The following is a 14,106-nucleotide window of genomic DNA, read 5'->3' as shown; positions in this document are numbered from 1 at the left end:
ATGTTGAATAACTACTTTTTAAAGCCTCAATGTTACCAAAATTGCCATTTTTACAGACTTTTTCTCCTTCTCAGAAACTTCTATTTTGACCAATTTCAGGCATTAAAATGACTCTAAACACACTTATATTAGTACCAAAAGTGATAATTCACATGCAATAGTCATTTACTGTCAAAAAATTAAATATTAAAAAATTACCATTTTTGACTATCTGGAGAAAGTTCGACAGGTCACGGGTCATCGTTTTTCATCAGAAAATTGATTTTTTGGACTGTAGAAAAATTGATTCAAAATGTCATTTGGATTGTGCCTCATGTTGAATAACTACTTTTTAAAGCCTCAATGTGACCAAAATTGGCATTTTTACAGACATTTTCTCCTACTCAGAAACTTCTATTTCCACCAATTTCAGGGATTAAAATGACTCTAAACACACTTATTTTTGTTCCAAAAGTGATATTTCAAATGCAAAAGTCATTTTGAGTCAAAAAATTAAAAATAAAAAAATTACCATTTTTGACCATCTGGAGAAAGTTCGACATCTTTATAACTACTTTTTAAAGCCTCAATGTGACAAAAATTGCCATTTTTACAGACTTTTTCTCCTTCTCAGAAGCTTCTATTTTGACCAATTTCAGGCATTAAAATGACTCTAAACACACTTATATTAGTTCTAAAATTGATATTTCAAATGCAAAAGTCATTTACAGTCAAAAAATTAAATATTAAAAAATTACAATTTTTGACCATCTGGAGAAAGTTCGACAGGTCACGGGTCATCGTTTTTCATCAGAAAATTGATTTTTTGGACTGTAGAAAAATTGATTCAAAATGTCATTTGGATTGTGCCTCATGTTGAATAACTACTTTTTAAAGCCTCAATGTGACCAAAATTGGCATTTTTACAGACATTTTCTCCTACTCAGAAACTTCTATTTCCACCAATTTCAGGGATTAAAATGACTCTAAACACACTTATTTTTGTTCCAAAAGTGATATTTCACATGCAAAAGTCATTTTGAGTCAAAAAATTAAAAATTAAAAAATTACCATTTTTGACCATCTGGAGAAAGTTCGACATCTTTATAACTACTTTTTAAAGCCTCAATGTGACCAAAATTGCCATTTTTACAGACTTTTTCTCCTTCTCAGAAGCTTCTATTTTGACCAATTTCAGGCATTAAAATGAGTCTAAACACACTTATATTAGTTCCAAAAGTGATAATTCACATGCAATAGTCATTTACTGTCAAAAAATTAAATATTAAAAAATTACCATTTTTGACCATCTGGAGAAAGTTCGACAGGTCACGGGTCATCGTTTTTCATCAGAAAATTGATTTTTTGGACTGTAGAAAAATTGATTCAAAATGTCATTTGGATTGTGCCTCATGTTGAATAACTACTTTTTAAAGCCTCAATGTGACCAAAATTGCCATTTTTACAGACTTTTTCTCCTTCTCAGAAGCTTCTATTTTGACCAATTTCAGGCATTAAAATGACTCTAAACACACTTATATTAGTTCCAAAAGTGATAATTCACATGCAATAGTCATTTACTGTCAAAAAATTAAATATTAAAAAATTACCATTTTTGACCATCTGGAGAAAGTCCGACAGGTCACGGGTCATCGTTTTTCATCAGTAAATTGATTTTTTGGATTGTAGAAAAATTGATTCAAAATGTCATTTGGATTGTGCCTCATGTTGAATAACTACTTTTTAAAGCCTCAATGTGACCAAAATTGCCATTTTTACAGACTTTTTCTCCTTCTCAGAAGCTTCTATTTTGACCAATTTCAGGCATTAAAATGACTCTAAACACACTTATATTAGTTCCAAAAGTGATAATTCACATGCAATAGTCATTTACTGTCAAAAAATTAAATATTAAAAAATTACCATTTTTGACCATCTGGAGAAAGTCCGACAGGTCACGGGTCATCGTTTTTCATCAGTAAATTGATTTTTTGGATTGTAGAAAAATTGATTCAAAATGTCATTTGGATTGTGCCTCATGTTGAATAACTACTGTTTTAAGCCTCAATGTGACCAAAATTGGCATTTTTACAGAATTTTTCTCCTACTCAGAAGCTTCTATTTTGACCAATTTCAGGCATTAAAATGACTCTAAACACACTTATATTAGTTCTAAAATTGATATTTCAAATGCAAAAGTCATTTACAGTCAAAAAATTAAATATTAAAAAATTACAATTTTTGACCATCTGGAGAAAGTTCGACAGGTCACGGGTCATTGTTTTTCATCAGAAAATTGATTTTTTGGACTGTAGAAAAATTGATTCAAAATGTCATTTGGATTGTGCCTCATGTTGAATAACTACTTTTTAAAGCCTCAATGTGACCAAAATTGCCATTTTTACAGACTTTTTCTCCTTCTCAGAAGCTTCTATTTTGACCAATTTCAGGCATTAAAATGACTCTAAACACACTTATATTAGTTCCAAAAGTGATAATTCACATGCAATAGTCATTTACTGTCAAAAAATTAAATATTAAAAAATTACCATTTTTGACCATCTGGAGAAAGTTCGACAGGTCACGGGTCATCGTTTTTCATCAAAAAATTGATTTTTTGGACTGTAGAAAAATTGATTCAAAATGTCATTTGGATTGTGCCTCATGTTGAATAACTACTTTTTAAAGCCTCAATGTGACCAAAATTGCCATTTTTACAGACTTTTTCTCCTTCTCAGAAGCTTCTATTTTGACCAATTTCAGGCATTAAAATGACTCTAAACACACTTATATTAGTTCTAAAATTGATATTTCAAATGCAAAAGTCATTTACAGTCAAAAAATTAAATATTAAAAAATTACAATTTTTGACCATCTGGAGAAAGTTCGACAGGTCACGGGTCATCGTTTTTCATCAGAAAATTGATTTTTTGGACTGTAGAAAAATTGATTCAAAATGTCATTTGGATTGTGCCTCATGTTGAATAACTACTTTTTAAAGCCTCAATGTGACCAAAATTGGCATTTTTACAGACATTTTCTCCTACTCAGAAACTTCTATTTCCACCAATTTCAGGGATTAAAATGACTCTAAACACACTTATTTTTGTTCCAAAAGTGATATTTCACATGCAAAAGTCATTTTGAGTCAAAAAATTAAAAATTAAAAAATTACCATTTTTGACCATCTGGAGAAAGTTCGACATCTTTATAACTACTTTTTAAAGCCTCAATGTGACCAAAAGTGCCATTTTTACAGACTTTTTCTCCTTCTCAGAAGCTTCTATTTTGACCAATTTCAGGCATTAAAATGACTCTAAACACACTTATATTAGTTCCAAAAGTGATAATTCACATGCAATAGTCATTTACTGTCAAAAAATTAAATATTAAAAAATTACCATTTTTGACCATCTGGAGAAAGTTCGACAGGTCACGGGTCATCGTTTTTCATCAGAAAATTGATTTTTTGGACTGTAGAAAAATTGATTCAAAATGTCATTTGGATTGTGCCTCATGATGAATAACTACTTTTTAAAGCCTCAATGTGACCAAAATTGCCATTTTTACAGACTTTTTCTCCTTCTCAGAAGCTTCTATTTTGACCAATTTCAGGCATTAAAATGACTCTAAACACACTTATATTAGTTCCAAAAGTGATAATTCACATGCAATAGTCATTTACTGTCAAAAAAATTAAATATTAAAAAATTACCATTTTTGACGATCTGAAGAAAGTTTGACAGGTCACGGGTCATTGTTTTTCATCAGAAAATTGATTTTTTGGACTGTAGAAAAATTGATTCAAAATGTCATTTGGATTGTGCCTCATGTTGAATAACTACTTTTTAAAGCCTCAATGTTACCAAAATTGCCATTTTTACAGACTTTTTCTCCTTCTCAGAAACTTCTATTTTGACCAATTTCAGGCATTAAAATGACTCTAAACACACTTATATTAGTACCAAAAGTGATAATTCACATGCAATAGTCATTTACTGTCAAAAAATTAAATATTAAAAAATTACCATTTTTGACTATCTGGAGAAAGTTCGACAGGTCACGGGTCATCGTTTTTCATCAGAAAATTGATTTTTTGGACTGTAGAAAAATTGATTCAAAATGTCATTTGGATTGTGCCTCATGTTGAATAACTACTTTTTAAAGCCTCAATGTGACCAAAATTGGCATTTTTACAGACATTTTCTCCTACTCAGAAACTTCTATTTCCACCAATTTCAGGGATTAAAATGACTCTAAACACACTTATTTTTGTTCCAAAAGTGATATTTCAAATGCAAAAGTCATTTTGAGTCAAAAAATTAAAAATAAAAAAATTACCATTTTTGACCATCTGGAGAAAGTTCGACATCTTTATAACTACTTTTTAAAGCCTCAATGTGACAAAAATTGCCATTTTTACAGACTTTTTCTCCTTCTCAGAAGCTTCTATTTTGACCAATTTCAGGCATTAAAATGACTCTAAACACACTTATATTAGTTCCAAAAGTGATAATTCACATGCAATAGTCATTTACGGTCAAAAAACTTAAATATTAAAAAATTACCATTTTTGACCATCTGGAGAAAGTTCGACAGGTCACGGGTCATCGTTTTTCATCAGAAAATTGATTTTTTGGACTGTAGAAAAATTGATTCAAAATGTCATTTGGATTGTGCCTCATGTTGAATAAGTACTTTTTAAAGCCTCAATGTGACCAAAATTGCCATTTTTACAGACTTTTTCTCCTACTCAGAAACTTCTATTTCGACCAATTTCAGGGATTAAAATGACTCTAAACACACTTATTTTTGTTCCAAAAGTGATATTTCACATGCAAAAGTCATTTTGAGTCAAAAAATTAAATATTAAAAATTTACCATCTTTGACCATCTGGAGAAAGTTCGACAGGTCATCGTTTTCATCAGAAAATTGATTTTTTGGACTGTAGAAAAATTGATTCAAAATGTCATTTGGGTTGTGCCTCATGTTGAATAACTACTTATTGAAGCCTCAATGTGACCAAAATTGGTATTTTTACAGACATTTTCTCCTACTCAGAAACTTCTATTTCGACCAATTTCAGGCATTAAAATGGCTCTAAACACACTTATTATTGTTCCAAAATTGATATTTCACATGCAAAAGTCATTTTGAGTCAAAAAATTAAATATTAAAAAATTACCATTTTTGACGATCTGAAGAAAGTTCGACAGGTCACGGGTCATCGTTTTTCATCAGAAAATTGATTTTTTGGACTGTAGAAAAATTGATTCAAAATGTCATTTGGATGGTGCCTCATGTTGAATAACTACTTTTTAAAGCCTCAATGTGACCAAAATTGCCATTTTTACAGACTTTTTCTCCTTCTCAGAAGCTTCTATTTTGACCAATTTCAGGCATTAAAATGACTCTAAACACACTTATATTAGTTCCAAAAGTGATAATTCACATGCAATAGTCATTTACTGTCAAAAAAATTAAATATTAAAAAATTACCATTTTTGACGATCTGAAGAAAGTTTGACAGGTCACGGGTCATTGTTTTTCATCAGAAAATTGATTTTTTGGACTGTAGAAAAATTGATTCAAAATGTCATTTGGATTGTGCCTCATGTTGAATAACTACTTTTTAAAGCCTCAATGTTACCAAAATTGCCATTTTTACAGACTTTTTCTCCTTCTCAGAAACTTCTATTTTGACCAATTTCAGGCATTAAAATGACTCTAAACACACTTATATTAGTACCAAAAGTGATAATTCACATGCAATAGTCATTTACTGTCAAAAAATTAAATATTAAAAAATTACCATTTTTGACTATCTGGAGAAAGTTCGACAGGTCACGGGTCATCGTTTTTCATCAGAAAATTGATTTTTTGGACTGTAGAAAAATTGATTCAAAATGTCATTTGGATTGTGCCTCATGTTGAATAACTACTTTTTAAAGCCTCAATGTGACCAAAATTGGCATTTTTACAGACATTTTCTCCTACTCAGAAACTTCTATTTCCACCAATTTCAGGGATTAAAATGACTCTAAACACACTTATTTTTGTTCCAAAAGTGATATTTCAAATGCAAAAGTCATTTTGAGTCAAAAAATTAAAAATAAAAAAATTACCATTTTTGACCATCTGGAGAAAGTTCGACATCTTTATAACTACTTTTTAAAGCCTCAATGTGACAAAAATTGCCATTTTTACAGACTTTTTCTCCTTCTCAGAAGCTTCTATTTTGACCAATTTCAGGCATTAAAATGACTCTAAACACACTTATATTAGTTCTAAAATTGATATTTCAAATGCAAAAGTCATTTACAGTCAAAAAATTAAATATTAAAAAATTACAATTTTTGACCATCTGGAGAAAGTTCGACAGGTCACGGGTCATCGTTTTTCATCAGAAAATTGATTTTTTGGACTGTAGAAAAATTGATTCAAAATGTCATTTGGATTGTGCCTCATGTTGAATAACTACTTTTTAAAGCCTCAATGTGACCAAAATTGGCATTTTTACAGACATTTTCTCCTACTCAGAAACTTCTATTTCCACCAATTTCAGGGATTAAAATGACTCTAAACACACTTATTTTTGTTCCAAAAGTGATATTTCACATGCAAAAGTCATTTTGAGTCAAAAAATTAAAAATTAAAAAATTACCATTTTTGACCATCTGGAGAAAGTTCGACATCTTTATAACTACTTTTTAAAGCCTCAATGTGACCAAAATTGCCATTTTTACAGACTTTTTCTCCTTCTCAGAAGCTTCTATTTTGACCAATTTCAGGCATTAAAATGAGTCTAAACACACTTATATTAGTTCCAAAAGTGATAATTCACATGCAATAGTCATTTACTGTCAAAAAATTAAATATTAAAAAATTACCATTTTTGACCATCTGGAGAAAGTTCGACAGGTCACGGGTCATCGTTTTTCATCAGAAAATTGATTTTTTGGACTGTAGAAAAATTGATTCAAAATGTCATTTGGATTGTGCCTCATGTTGAATAACTACTTTTTAAAGCCTCAATGTGACCAAAATTGGCATTTTTACAGACATTTTCTCCTACTCAGAAACTTCTATTTCCACCAATTTCAGGGATTAAAATGACTCTAAACACACTTATTTTTGTTCCAAAAGTGATATTTCACATGCAAAAGTCATTTTGAGTCAAAAAATTAAAAATTAAAAAATTACCATTTTTGACCATCTGGAGAAAGTTCGACATCTTTATAACTACTTTTTAAAGCCTCAATGTGACCAAAATTGCCATTTTTACAGACTTTTTCTCCTTCTCAGAAGCTTCTATTTTGACCAATTTCAGGCATTAAAATGAGTCTAAACACACTTATATTAGTTCCAAAAGTGATAATTCACATGCAATAGTCATTTACTGTCAAAAAATTAAATATTAAAAAATTACCATTTTTGACCATCTGGAGAAAGTTCGACAGGTCACGGGTCATCGTTTTTCATCAGAAAATTGATTTTTTGGACTGTAGAAAAATTGATTCAAAATGTCATTTGGATTGTGCCTCATGTTGAATAACTACTTTTAAAAGCCTCAATGTGACCAAAATTGCCATTTTTACAGACTTTTTCTCCTTCTCAGAAGCTTCTATTTTGACCAATTTCAGGCATTAAAATGACTCTAAACACACTTATATTAGTTCCAAAAGTGATAATTCACATGCAATAGTCATTTACTGTCAAAAAATTAAATATTAAAAAATTACCATTTTTGACCATCTGGAGAAAGTCCGACAGGTCACGGGTCATCGTTTTTCATCAGTAAATTGATTTTTTGGATTGTAGAAAAATTGATTCAAAATGTCATTTGGATTGTGCCTCATGTTGAATAACTACTTTTTAAAGCCTCAATGTGACCAAAATTGCCATTTTTACAGACTTTTTCTCCTTCTCAGAAGCTTCTATTTTGACCAATTTCAGGCATTAAAATGACTCTAAACACACTTATATTAGTTCCAAAAGTGATAATTCACATGCAATAGTCATTTACTGTCAAAAAATTAAATATTAAAAAATTACCATTTTTGACCATCTGGAGAAAGTCCGACAGGTCACGGGTCATCGTTTTTCATCAGTAAATTGATTTTTTGGATTGTAGAAAAATTGATTCAAAATGTCATTTGGATTGTGCCTCATGTTGAATAACTACTGTTTTAAGCCTCAATGTGACCAAAATTGGCATTTTTACAGAATTTTTCTCCTACTCAGAAGCTTCTATTTTGACCAATTTCAGGCATTAAAATGACTCTAAACACACTTATATTAGTTCTAAAATTGATATTTCAAATGCAAAAGTCATTTACAGTCAAAAAATTAAATATTAAAAAATTAAAATTTTTGACCATCTGGAGAAAGTTCGACAGGTCACGGGTCATCGTTTTTCATCAGAAAATTGATTTTTTGGACTGTAGAAAAATTGATTCAAAATGTCATTTGGATTGTGCCTCATGTTGAATAACTACTTTTTAAAGCCTCAATGTGACCAAAATTGGCATTTTTACAGACATTTTCTCCTACTCAGAAACTTCTATTTCCACCAATTTCAGGGATTAAAATGACTCTAAACACACTTATTTTTGTTCCAAAAGTGATATTTCACATGCAAAAGTCATTTTGAGTCAAAAAATTAAAAATTAAAAAATTACCATTTTTGACCATCTGGAGAAAGTTCGACATCTTTATAACTACTTTTTAAAGCCTCAATGTGACCAAAAGTGCCATTTTTACAGACTTTTTCTCCTTCTCAGAAGCTTCTATTTTGACCAATTTCAGGCATTAAAATGACTCTAAACACACTTATATTAGTTCCAAAAGTGATAATTCACATGCAATAGTCATTTACTGTCAAAAAATTAAATATTAAAAAATTACCATTTTTGACCATCTGGAGAAAGTTCGACAGGTCACGGGTCATCGTTTTTCATCAGAAAATTGATTTTTTGGACTGTAGAAAAATTGATTCAAAATGTCATTTGGATTGTGCCTCATGATGAATAACTACTTTTTAAAGCCTCAATGTGACCAAAATTGCCATTTTTACAGACTTTTTCTCCTTCTCAGAAGCTTCTATTTTGACCAATTTCAGGCATTAAAATGACTCTAAACACACTTATTTTAGTTCCAAAAGTGATAATTCACATGCAATAGTCATCTACAGTAAAAAAAATATATATTAAAAAATTTCCATTTTTGACCATCTGGAGAAAGTTTGACAGGTCACGGGTCATTGTTTTTCATCAGAAAATTGATTTTTTGGACTGTAGAAAAATTGATTCAAAATGTCATTTGGATTGTGCCTCATGTTGAATAACTACTTTTTAAAGCCTCAATGTGACCAAAATTGCCATTTTTACAGACTTTTTCTCCTTCTCAGAAGCTTCTATTTTGACCAATTTCAGGCATTAAAATGACTCTAAACACACTTATATTAGTTCCAAAAGTGATAATTCACATGCAATAGTCATTTACTGTCAAAAAATTAAATATTAAAAAATTACCATTTTTGACCATCTGGAGAAAGTTCGACAGGTCACGGGTCATCGTTTTTCATCAAAAAATTGATTTTTTGGACTGTAGAAAAATTGATTCAAAATGTCATTTGGATTGTGCCTCATGTTGAATAACTACTTTTTAAAGCCTCAATGTGACCAAAATTGCCATTTTTACAGACTTTTTCTCCTTCTCAGAAGCTTCTATTTTGACCAATTTCAGGCATTAAAATGACTCTAAACACACTTATATTAGTTCTAAAATTGATATTTCAAATGCAAAAGTCATTTACAGTCAAAAAATTAAATATTAAAAAATTACAATTTTTGACCATCTGGAGAAAGTTCGACAGGTCACGGGTCATCGTTTTTCATCAGAAAATTGATTTTTTGGACTGTAGAAAAATTGATTCAAAATGTCATTTGGATTGTGCCTCATGTTGAATAACTACTTTTTAAAGCCTCAATGTGACCAAAATTGGCATTTTTACAGACATTTTCTCCTACTCAGAAACTTCTATTTCCACCAATTTCAGGGATTAAAATGACTCTAAACACACTTATTTTTGTTCCAAAAGTGATATTTCACATGCAAAAGTCATTTTGAGTCAAAAAATTAAAAATTAAAAAATTACCATTTTTGACCATCTGGAGAAAGTTCGACATCTTTATAACTACTTTTTAAAGCCTCAATGTGACCAAAAGTGCCATTTTTACAGACTTTTTCTCCTTCTCAGAAGCTTCTATTTTGACCAATTTCAGGCATTAAAATGACTCTAAACACACTTATATTAGTTCCAAAAGTGATAATTCACATGCAATAGTCATTTACTGTCAAAAAATTAAATATTAAAAAATTACCATTTTTGACCATCTGGAGAAAGTTCGACAGGTCACGGGTCATCGTTTTTCATCAGAAAATTGATTTTTTGGACTGTAGAAAAATTGATTCAAAATGTCATTTGGATTGTGCCTCATGATGAATAACTACTTTTTAAAGCCTCAATGTGACCAAAATTGCCATTTTTACAGACTTTTTCTCCTTCTCAGAAGCTTCTATTTTGACCAATTTCAGGCATTAAAATGACTCTAAACACACTTATATTAGTTCCAAAAGTGATAATTCACATGCAATAGTCATTTACTGTCAAAAAAATTAAATATTAAAAAATTACCATTTTTGACGATCTGAAGAAAGTTTGACAGGTCACGGGTCATTGTTTTTCATCAGAAAATTGATTTTTTGGACTGTAGAAAAATTGATTCAAAATGTCATTTGGATTGTGCCTCATGTTGAATAACTACTTTTTAAAGCCTCAATGTTACCAAAATTGCCATTTTTACAGACTTTTTCTCCTTCTCAGAAACTTCTATTTTGACCAATTTCAGGCATTAAAATGACTCTAAACACACTTATATTAGTACCAAAAGTGATAATTCACATGCAATAGTCATTTACTGTCAAAAAATTAAATATTAAAAAATTACCATTTTTGACTATCTGGAGAAAGTTCGACAGGTCACGGGTCATCGTTTTTCATCAGAAAATTGATTTTTTGGACTGTAGAAAAATTGATTCAAAATGTCATTTGGATTGTGCCTCATGTTGAATAACTACTTTTTAAAGCCTCAATGTGACCAAAATTGGCATTTTTACAGACATTTTCTCCTACTCAGAAACTTCTATTTCCACCAATTTCAGGGATTAAAATGACTCTAAACACACTTATTTTTGTTCCAAAAGTGATATTTCAAATGCAAAAGTCATTTTGAGTCAAAAAATTAAAAATAAAAAAATTACCATTTTTGACCATCTGGAGAAAGTTCGACATCTTTATAACTACTTTTTAAAGCCTCAATGTGACAAAAATTGCCATTTTTACAGACTTTTTCTCCTTCTCAGAAGCTTCTATTTTGACCAATTTCAGGCATTAAAATGACTCTAAACACACTTATATTAGTTCCAAAAGTGATAATTCACATGCAATAGTCATTTACGGTCAAAAAATTAAATATTAAAAAATTACCATTTTTGACCATCTGGAGAAAGTTCGACAGGTCACGGGTCATCGTTTTTCATCAGAAAATTGATTTTTTGGACTGTAGAAAAATTGATTCAAAATGTCATTTGGATTGTGCCTCATGTTGAATAAGTACTTTTTAAAGCCTCAATGTGACCAAAATTGCCATTTTTACAGACTTTTTCTCCTACTCAGAAACTTCTATTTCGACCAATTTCAGGGATTAAAATGACTCTAAACACACTTATTTTTGTTCCAAAAGTGATATTTCACATGCAAAAGTCATTTTGAGTCAAAAAATTAAATATTAAAAATTTACCATCTTTGACCATCTGGAGAAAGTTCGACAGGTCATCGTTTTCATCAGAAAATTGATTTTTTGGACTGTAGAAAAATTGATTCAAAATGTCATTTGGGTTGTGCCTCATGTTGAATAACTACTTATTGAAGCCTCAATGTGACCAAAATTGGTATTTTTACAGACATTTTCTCCTACTCAGAAACTTCTATTTCGACCAATTTCAGGCATTAAAATGGCTCTAAACACACTTATTATTGTTCCAAAAGTGATATTTCACATGCAAAAGTCATTTTGAGTCAAAAAATTAAATATTAAAAAATTACCATTTTTGACGATCTGAAGAAAGTTCGACAGGTCACGGGTCATCGTTTTTCATCAGAAAATTGATTTTTTGGACTGTAGAAAAATTGATTCAAAATGTCATTTGGATGGTGCCTCATGTTGAATAACTACTTTTTAAAGCCTCAATGTGACCAAAATTGCCATTTTTACAGACTTTTTCTCCTTCTCAGAAGCTTCTATTTTGACCAATTTCAGGCATTAAAATGACTCTAAACACACTTATATTAGTTCCAAAAGTGATAATTCACATGCAATAGTCATTTACTGTCAAAAAAATTAAATATTAAAAAATTACCATTTTTGACGATCTGAAGAAAGTTTGACAGGTCACGGGTCATTGTTTTTCATCAGAAAATTGATTTTTTGGACTGTAGAAAAATTGATTCAAAATGTCATTTGGATTGTGCCTCATGTTGAATAACTACTTTTTAAAGCCTCAATGTTACCAAAATTGCCATTTTTACAGACTTTTTCTCCTTCTCAGAAACTTCTATTTTGACCAATTTCAGGCATTAAAATGACTCTAAACACACTTATATTAGTACCAAAAGTGATAATTCACATGCAATAGTCATTTACTGTCAAAAAATTAAATATTAAAAAATTACCATTTTTGACTATCTGGAGAAAGTTCGACAGGTCACGGGTCATCGTTTTTCATCAGAAAATTGATTTTTTGGACTGTAGAAAAATTGATTCAAAATGTCATTTGGATTGTGCCTCATGTTGAATAACTACTTTTTAAAGCCTCAATGTGACCAAAATTGGCATTTTTACAGACATTTTCTCCTACTCAGAAACTTCTATTTCCACCAATTTCAGGGATTAAAATGACTCTAAACACACTTATTTTTGTTCCAAAAGTGATATTTCAAATGCAAAAGTCATTTTGAGTCAAAAAATTAAAAATAAAAAAATTACCATTTTTGACCATCTGGAGAAAGTTCGACATCTTTATAACTACTTTTTAAAGCCTCAATGTGACAAAAATTGCCATTTTTACAGACTTTTTCTCCTTCTCAGAAGCTTCTATTTTGACCAATTTCAGGCATTAAAATGACTCTAAACACACTTATATTAGTTCCAAAAGTGATAATTCACATGCAATAGTCATTTACGGTCAAAAAATTAAATATTAAAAAATTACCATTTTTGACCATCTGGAGAAAGTTCGACAGGTCACGGGTCATCGTTTTTCATCAGAAAATTGATTTTTTGGACTGTAGAAAAATTGATTCAAAATGTCATTTGGATTGTGCCTCATGTTGAATAAGTACTTTTTAAAGCCTCAATGTGACCAAAATTGCCATTTTTACAGACTTTTTCTCCTACTCAGAAACTTCTATTTCGACCAATTTCAGGGATTAAAATGACTCTAAACACACTTATTTTTGTTCCAAAAGTGATATTTCACATGCAAAAGTCATTTTGAGTCAAAAAATTAAATATTAAAAATTTACCATCTTTGACCATCTGGAGAAAGTTCGACAGGTCATCGTTTTCATCAGAAAATTGATTTTTTGGACTGTAGAAAAATTGATTCAAAATGTCATTTGGGTTGTGCCTCATGTTGAATAACTACTTATTGAAGCCTCAATGTGACCAAAATTGGTATTTTTACAGACATTTTCTCCTACTCAGAAACTTCTATTTCAACCAATTTCAGGCATTAAAATGGCTCTAAACACACTTATTATTGTTCCAAAAGTGATATTTCACATGCAAAAGTCATTTTGAGTCAAAAAATTAAATATTAAAAAATTACCATTTTTGACGATCTGAAGAAAGTTCGACAGGTCACGGGTCATCGTTTTTCATCAGAAAATTGATTTTTTGGACTGTAGAAAAATTGATTCAAAATGTCATTTGGATGGTGCCTCATGTTGAATAACTACTTTTTAAAGCCTCAATGTGACCAAAATTGCCATTTTTACAGAC

Source organism: Triturus cristatus, chromosome 7, assembly GCF_964204655.1.
Source record: "Triturus cristatus chromosome 7, aTriCri1.1, whole genome shotgun sequence".
Lineage (NCBI taxonomy): Eukaryota > Metazoa > Chordata > Amphibia > Caudata > Salamandridae > Triturus > Triturus cristatus.
The sequence above is the reverse complement of the archived record's forward strand: the minus strand, read 5'-3'. Positions refer to the sequence as shown.